The sequence below is a fragment of the Ictidomys tridecemlineatus genome, chromosome 6 (genome assembly GCF_052094955.1).
Source record: "Ictidomys tridecemlineatus isolate mIctTri1 chromosome 6, mIctTri1.hap1, whole genome shotgun sequence".
NCBI lineage: Eukaryota > Metazoa > Chordata > Mammalia > Rodentia > Sciuridae > Ictidomys > Ictidomys tridecemlineatus.
This window is the reverse complement of record NC_135482.1, coordinates 51,019,177-51,027,470: the sequence shown is the minus strand read 5'-3', so window position 1 is coordinate 51,027,470 and position 8,294 is coordinate 51,019,177. Positions and strand designations below refer to the sequence as shown.

Sequence of the window (8,294 nt, the reverse complement as noted above, 5' to 3'; positions counted from 1 at the left end):
CCTAACTTTGCTTCACAGCCAGCCGGATACATGCAGAGGATACCCAAATTCCACCACCTGTGTGGGACGTGGGCAAGACCCTAATTCTTCCAACCCCCTAACTCCCAATCCCTGTCTGGGAGTGTTTGAAAATGAAACATAAAGCTGGATTGCATAAAGAAACCAGTTAAGTCTAGCCTCCAGGCAAGCAAGGTTGTTCACTGAACTGTTTCCCTTCAGCGAGTTTCAAGATGCCACACTACACCTGATCAGAGTATGAATTAAGACAAATGCTTCACCTCCACGAGCCGTTTTGTAAAGTCATAGGAGTGCCTGCTTCACACTGTGAAAATTCAAGAAGTCACCGCAAGTGTTGCCTTCAGGACAGCCATCTCTGAATATTCTTCTTCCTTTGCTTTGCTAGATGAGGCCCACAGGCTTGATTCTTTAGCCCTTGGTGGCAGCCAACCTGTTAACTCTTGTTTAAAGAAGTACACCCAGACAAAGGCAGGTTTAGGTTTGAAATTTTTCCTCAGTGACTTTGGATGCAAACTACTTTTTTTTTTATCTTCACAGGTTGGGAAAGGGGTGTCCATTGGTAGCACCTGCCACCTGAAAGTCTTCTGGGCCATCATGATCAGCCTCATGGCCTCTAGGTGAGCAGAGCTTAAAGTGAGAGTTCCCAGGTCTATTGTCTTGTTCATGGTGCATACTTGTAAAATGTTGTTTTTCTATATACATGACTGGAAAATAGGGCAACAAAAACATCATATGCCAAAATGACTTTGGATACTGTTCTGTTTGTGATGACATAACCACACAATCACCATACGCACCCTTGCGGTCATTCCCCTGATGCTATTCGGTGAGTTCTTGGCTCGAGGCCAGCAGCTCCATGATTTTCATCAGTTTCAGAGGCCTCATTGCAGGGTCAGCTGGCTGTCCAAGGCACAATCATTGTGTCAAAAGGGTGTGGAGGTAGAAAATTGCTCAGCACATTTGCAGCTGGGAAGCAGACAGGGATTGGGAGTTAGGGGGTTGGAAGAATTAGGGTCTTGCCCACGTCCCACACAGGTGGTGGAATTTGGGTATCCTCTGCATGTCACGGGCTGGCTGTGAAGCAAAGTTAGGAAAGAGAAAACAGAGAAGAAACCACAGGACACAGGAAGTCACAGAAAGCAGGGCAGGACAGCTCTCAGATCTTAGGAATCAAGTTTCCACACTGGAAAGAGAGCGCGAGAACCCACGTTTTCTTTATTTATATGGGGGAAATATCAAAGGTTGTCCATAGAATGGTCTTAGACAATTAAGGTAGGAGGTGGGCTGTCGAGTTTCCAACAGGTTACACCCAACTCCAGAGCTAGGAAAGCGATCTCCCTAGCCCAGCAAAGACAGAGGTCACATGCATTGCACAATCCTGTGCGTGGGAGAAGCCACAAAATAGTTTGCAATGCCAAACCTAAATTTCCCTGGCTCAAGGCCAAGTGAAGATGCTCGGCTAAGCTCAAATAATTCACTGGTGCTGTCCCACATGAGTGGGTGGGTAGAGAGTAACATCTTGACTACTGAACTTATCAATATATGAAGCATGGATTTTTTTAGTCTGATGGAATGGCGATGCAGATTTTACACAGTTCCTGTCTTTTCTTAGCTAAGTAATCTTAGATTACTCACTCTCTCTGCTTCCTTATCTATTAAATGGGAACAATAAAATTGTCTTCATAGGTTTCCAAAAACAATATAGGGTTCATCCCAGTGTCTAACAAATAGTAACCCTTTACAGTCAGTCATTATTAAATCTATTAGTGTAAATGGCATCAGTATGAAGGGCCATGAACACCCAAAACCATATTAGTAGCTTAGAGGTTTCCCAGGATGGGAATAACTGGAACCCAGGAAATACACTGTATCTATGGACCTAGAGATCTTCAGAATGACCCTGTACACATACAAAGCTGGGTTTGTTTTATCTCATGGGATTTCAGCACAGCCAGAGAGGTTGCTATGGAAACATATTCACTTTATGATTCTTTCTAATTTGAAGCAGTTTGCACAATGCTTGGATGCATCTTCGTCAGATGTGGTTGTCATTGTGTACCTCTGCTTACCTTCCAGGCCTCCCAGTTCTGTACAGTTCCCTTTGGGTGAAGGGAGACCTGTGGGGCTGATTGAGCTTCCTTTTATAGTAGTCAGCAGTTCTTCCTCCAGTCCACCTGGTGGGTAGTGATTGGCATTTGTTGGCAGCTGTTCAGCAAGGCAGGCAGAGGAATGTGAGCAAAGAGAATCATGAGAAGGAAATTTGAGTCCTGCTTTCTTTTTTTCTAGGGGAACCAGAAGTATCATCAGATGACAAAGAGGAGAATTCTGAAACATCAAAGATTTGAGTGCATGTTTACATGTGAACTTTGGAAGCAATTAAAATGCATGACGTACCAATATGTAATTGAAATGAAATTTCCATTACTTGGTGCCTGGACAATGTCTGTAGTTTCCCCTGAGCATTTATTGTAGAGCTTTGGGTCTAATAAAACTCAGCAGAAAACATTCACAAGATATAGACTAAAAACCATAAAGGTATATTTTTTTAAAAAATGTGTCTAGGGCCCAAGAATTAAGGATAAAGAAAGATGGCCAGAATGAATGAATCATTTATCACCTTTATCCTAGTATTTCTCTGTGTGCATTTTCTCCACTTCTTTCATTATAACTGATTATACAATATAAGTCATCATGTTTGGGTACATATTTTCTTCCCATGATTTATTTTGAGAAGTGGGAGAAAAAAATAAGACTATCACATGTGAAAGATGCTTTAATGTTGACCCAATGAATGGAAATAAGGTAATGATGTAAAGTAGATCCTCATCGGTTTGGGATACTCAAGCACTGAAAGAGGAAAAGCTGCTGTTGCTATTGTTGTGTTTTGTTTTGGCTTAGAGAAGACAAGTCTTCATTTCCCAACGTGATAAGCAGTAGTATCTCTTAGCATTGTCAGATGCAAAAAATGGATCTTGTTTGTTCATGCTTAATTGTAAGCCAACTGGCAGGGGATGGATGTTCCTCGAAAATCTAGTGAAATAATTATAACCAGAAGAAACACAGCTGGCAAACTGTGAGGCATATCAAATATGTTTAAGAACTAAAGGACTAGAAATAAATTTACAAAGAAGTTCGAACACTGATATATTCCCAAAGAAATTTTAGTGTATGAAAGATTCTAATTTTGGACACAGTTCTACTGAGGACTAAGGATTTCCAGATGATAATATTTAAGATCAATCTCTCAGAAATCATTAAGAAATCAGTCCCAGTGTAGAGACAATTAGATTCTAGTATTTCCACAAAGAGCAGAATGCTGTATGTCACATATTAACCATCCTAGTTATGGGAAAATTTGTTTTAAAAGTTTCATATTGTTCTATAAAAACAAAACAGCAGGCAGACATAACGCAGCCCAGGGATCATGTGCTGAGAAACACACAGCCAAACCTCCCGATCATGGAAATAGAAGTGAATTTCCCTTCAAGACCAGACCAAGTATTTGTGATAGAGTTGAAGTAAAAAAAAAAATTATAAATAATAAAGACATGGCATTTGTTATGTGGAAACAGAAAAATTATATAGATTATACAATAAAATATCAACTGAGGGTTTCTCTGGTGAGTGAGCATGTTGAAAATTATTCTTCTTATTTCTTTATATGTCCTGATTATTTGATAATAAACGTGAGTTTCCACATAATTTTAAAGAGATGTTTTTCAAGACAAAAATAACCAAGTTGTTCCACAAACCTAGAAGTAGAAATCTGGACCACATTGTGAAACATTGACATAAACTGATGAGCGAGCCAACACATCTGTGTTTCAGTATCTCACAATCTCATTGTTTGCCACTCCCTAGACTGCAAAGAGGCAAAACGGTTCTGTTTCCTTCCTCATTTTACTTAACACTGAAAATCATACTCACACCATAGACATTTTGATTAAAACACTGTCAGTAGATGAAACAAAACAGTAGATTTTAGAACGGTGTTTTTTTCCTCAGTGACTCAGCGAAGAATTTCAATAAAACGAATCTTAATATCTCAAGTGTAGTTTGTCAAATACAAAGACATGGCTTTAGGGATTTTTCAATAAGGAAAACAGTACTATGATTCTGTTTATTAATTCAATAAATATTTATTAGGCAATAGTGTATCCTACTCTAATGCTGTGTAACAGGCAGGGAACATCAGTTCTATGGAGTATTCATTCTAATCACATAATTACAGGGGGAAATTCTCCAAGTACTGGAACTCTTCAGGGAAGCCTGTACTACTCCAAACTTTCAATGGAGTGGTCCCTGAGAAACATTTAGCCTGGGCTTTAATAATGAGTAGGAATCGGTCTTAATTAATGATGGGAGTGGGGAGATGAAGGAGGAGCTTCAGGGGATAGAGAATACTAAGTACAAGATATCCCGGGTATTGAAGAGAGTTAAGAAACAGAAAGAAGGAAAAGGAAGGTGGAGTGTGGTAGGGAGGGGTACAGGGAACGAATGGCTTATTAGATTGCTTTAAGAAATTTAGATGTGACCCGAACAGCAATGGAAAGTTTTTTAATCAGCAAGTGAAGCCAACTCAAGTTTTGTTCAAATATTTACTGTGTACATTGTATATATATATTAAAATGAAATCTCTTAAATTGATCAGCTTTAGAAATTGATTAGTTTTAGAAAACATGTTTAGAGGCAAGAAGGAAAACAATTAATAGAGGATTAAAATTTGTTTGTGATACAAATTTTATTTAACCCATATAACTCCTTACTACATTGACACATATTAAATACAGACTCATCTCTTGTATCTTGCCAATTTACTTTGGGGCCATCGCTGTTTCTTGTTGACCAGAATATCAGGGTGTATTTCTGGAGTGTTTTCCTACTCCTTCATTCATCTAAGAACACCAGGGACCTAAGGCAGTCCAAACCTATCAGTCCACCTTCCAGAAGCCCCAATGGATAAGAGTTGTAGCCAGGTGGATTGTGGACTCTCAGATGTCCCCTGGTAAACTGTGGGATGACAGTCCTGTTCAGATGAGCAGGACTTGACCACCTGCTGAAGTAAGCTCCTGATGATTGAGGTCCCCCACCCCCCTTCACCTGTGCCCGTGCCCTGTACCATGTTGTGGTGATGGTCATTATTTCCTTTCCTGCTTATCATGGAACATTTCAAACATATGCCAAAATAAAATGTGCCTACACCCCAGCTCCAATAATTTTCAGGTCTTAGAGATCTTTTTGACCTATACTTTTTCTCTCTATCCTTAATTTCTTTTTATAACAGACTTTATTTTTTAAAGCAGTTTTAGATTCATAGCAGAAATCAAACAGAAGGAATAGAAATTTCCAACATATCCCTGACCTAACACATGCACAGCCTCTCTCATTATCGACTCATACCAGAGTGGTCCATTGCAACCTGAGATACTGCCACTGACATATTTTTATCACCCAAATTCCACAGTTTTGGGTTCACTCATGGTGTTGTGCATTCTGTGGGTTTGAACAAATGTGTAATGACGTATATTCTCCATCACAATATAGAAGGAGATCCCAGAAATGTATCATTTAATTTTTAATATTTAGATTCAAAGATAACAACTATTTAAAAAACAAATTCAAACACAATGCCATGATCACACTTAAAACAATGATAAACCCTTCAAATAACCTAAGCATCTGAATTTTCCCAGTTGCCTTCAAAATGTTTTTAATAATTTCAAGGACTATATTAAATAAAAGTGATAAAAGTGGGTATCCCTGTCTTGTTTCAGTTCTAAGAGGAAATGCTTTCAATTCTTCTCCATATAGAATGATGTTGGCCTTGGGTTTAATGTATATAACTTTTACAATGTTGAGGTATTTTGCTACTATCCCTGGTTTTTCTTCTGTTTTGAACATGAATGGATGCTGTATTTCATCAAATGCCTTTTCTGCATCTATTGAGATATTCATGTGATTCTTGTCTTTAAGTCTAGTGATGCAGTGAATTACATTTTTTGATTTCTGTATGTTGAACCAACATTGCATTTTGAGAATGAAAAACACTCGATCATGGTGCACTATCTTTTTAATGTGTTTTTGTGGGTGATTTTCCAGAATTTGACTAGGAATTTTTGCAGAACAATTAGGCAAGAGAAAAACAATTAAAAGGATATATACAGGAAAAGAAGAGGTCAAACTATCCCTATTTGCTGACAAAATGATCCTATATTTAGAGGACCCAAAAAACACCACAGAAAACTAGAGTTCATAAACAACTTAAGCAAAGAAGCAGGATATAAAATTAACACCCATAAATTATTTGTGTACTTATACACCAATGATGAATCAGCCAAAAGAGAAATTAGGAAAACTATCCCATTCACAGTAGCCTTAAAAAAAAAAAAGTACCTGGTAATCACTCTAAAAAAGAGGTGAAAGGCCTTTAGAATGAAAACTATAGAACACTAAAGAAAGAAATTGAAGAAGATCTTAGACGATGGAAACATCTCCCATGTTCTTGGATAGGCAAAATTAATATTGTCAAAATGGCCATACTACCAAAAGCACTGTACAGATTCTATGCAATTCCTATTAAAATTCCAATAACGTTCTTCATAGAAGTAGAAAATGCAGTCATGAAATTCATTCGGAACAGTAAGAGGCCCAGAATAGCCAAAGCAATACTCAGCAAGGAAACTGAAGCAGGAGGCCTCACAATACCAGAACTTAAATCATACTACAGAGGTATAGTAGCAAAAATGGCATGATATTGACACCAAAACAGAACTGAAGACCAATAGAACAGAATAGAAGCCACAGAGACAAACTCACATAAATATAGTTATCTCATACTAGACAAAGGCCCCATAAACCTACTTTAGAGAAAAGAGCCTCTTCAACAAATGGTGCTGGGAAAACTAGAATTCATATGCAACAAATGAAATTGAACCACTCTCTCTCACCTTGCACAAAACTCAACTCAAAGTGGATCAAAGTCATGCATTTCACCAGAGACTCTGTGCCTACTAGAAGAAAATGTAGGCCCAACATTCCATCACATCAGCTTAGGATTCCTAAAGTACAAGAAGTAAAATCAAGAATCGATAAATGGGAGGGAATCAAACTAAAAAGCTTCTTCACAGCAAAGGAAATAATCAAGAGTGGAATGAGAGAGCCTACAGTAAGGGAGAAAAATCTTTGCCTCCTGCACCTCAGATAGAGCATTAATCTCCAGGATAGATAAAGAACTCAAAAACTTAATGCCAGAAAAACAAATAACTCAATCAATAAATGGACAAAGGAACTGAACAGACACTTCACAAAAGAAGAAATATGAATGGGCAACACATACATGAAAAAAATTCATCTCTAGCAATTAGAGAAATGCAAATTAAAACTACACTGAAACTTCATGTGACTCCAGTTAGGATGGCAACAATCAAGAATACAAGTAACAAATGATTTTGGTGAGGATGTGGGGAGAAAGGAGCACTCATACATTGCTGGTACAATCACTCTGGAAAGCAGTATGGAGATTCCTGAGAAAACTTGGAATGGAGCCACCATTTGACCCAGTTATCTCACTCTTCATTATATACTCAACACACTACAGTGATGCAAACACATCAATGTTTATGGCAGCTCAATTCACAATAGCTAAGCAATGGAACCAACTTAAGTGCCCTTCAACAGATGAATAGATAAAGAAAATGTGGTATATATATACATAATAAAATATTACTCAATCACAAAAATGAGTGACTTAATGACATTTGCCAGAAAATGGATGGATCTGGAGACTATTATGCTAAGCAAATTAAGCAAATCCCCCAAAAAACAAAGGTCTAATGCTCTCTCTGATATGTGGTTGCTGACACACAACAAGGGGCAGGTGGGGAGGTTGGGGAAGAATAGAAGTTCATTGGACTAGACAAAGGGGAATGAAGGAAATGGATGGGAAAAAGAACAGGAAAGAAAATGGGATAAATATGATTTAACTTTCCTACATAGATACATAAATACACCACAGTGAATCTCCACATAATGCACAACCACAAGACAGGAACTCTAATTAGAACTAGAAGCATTCCATGTTTATATAAATGTGTCACAATATACTGTCACATATTACTGAAAAGAACCAAAAAAAGAACTTCATATTTATTATCATAAGCAGTAAATAAGTCCCCTAGGAAGAGTTTCAGAGAAAAATAAAAATCCAAGCCCGATGAATGAGCTCATTTTTAAACTGTAACAAAAAAATTCTTAATATTTCATTTAAAAAAAATTTG

The 8,294-nt window shown here is 37.8% G+C and overlaps 1 long non-coding RNA gene across 1 annotated transcript; it reads left to right on the top strand.

Annotated features, from left to right (window-relative positions):
* The first annotated feature begins 463 nt into the window (after positions 1-463).
* Positions 464-2,417, top strand: LOC144378322 (uncharacterized). The gene is made up of 2 exons (XR_013440021.1): positions 464-635; positions 2,305-2,417. It is a non-coding gene; the product is annotated as an uncharacterized LOC144378322 (long non-coding RNA).
* Positions 2,418-8,294: the final 5,877 nt, after the last annotated feature.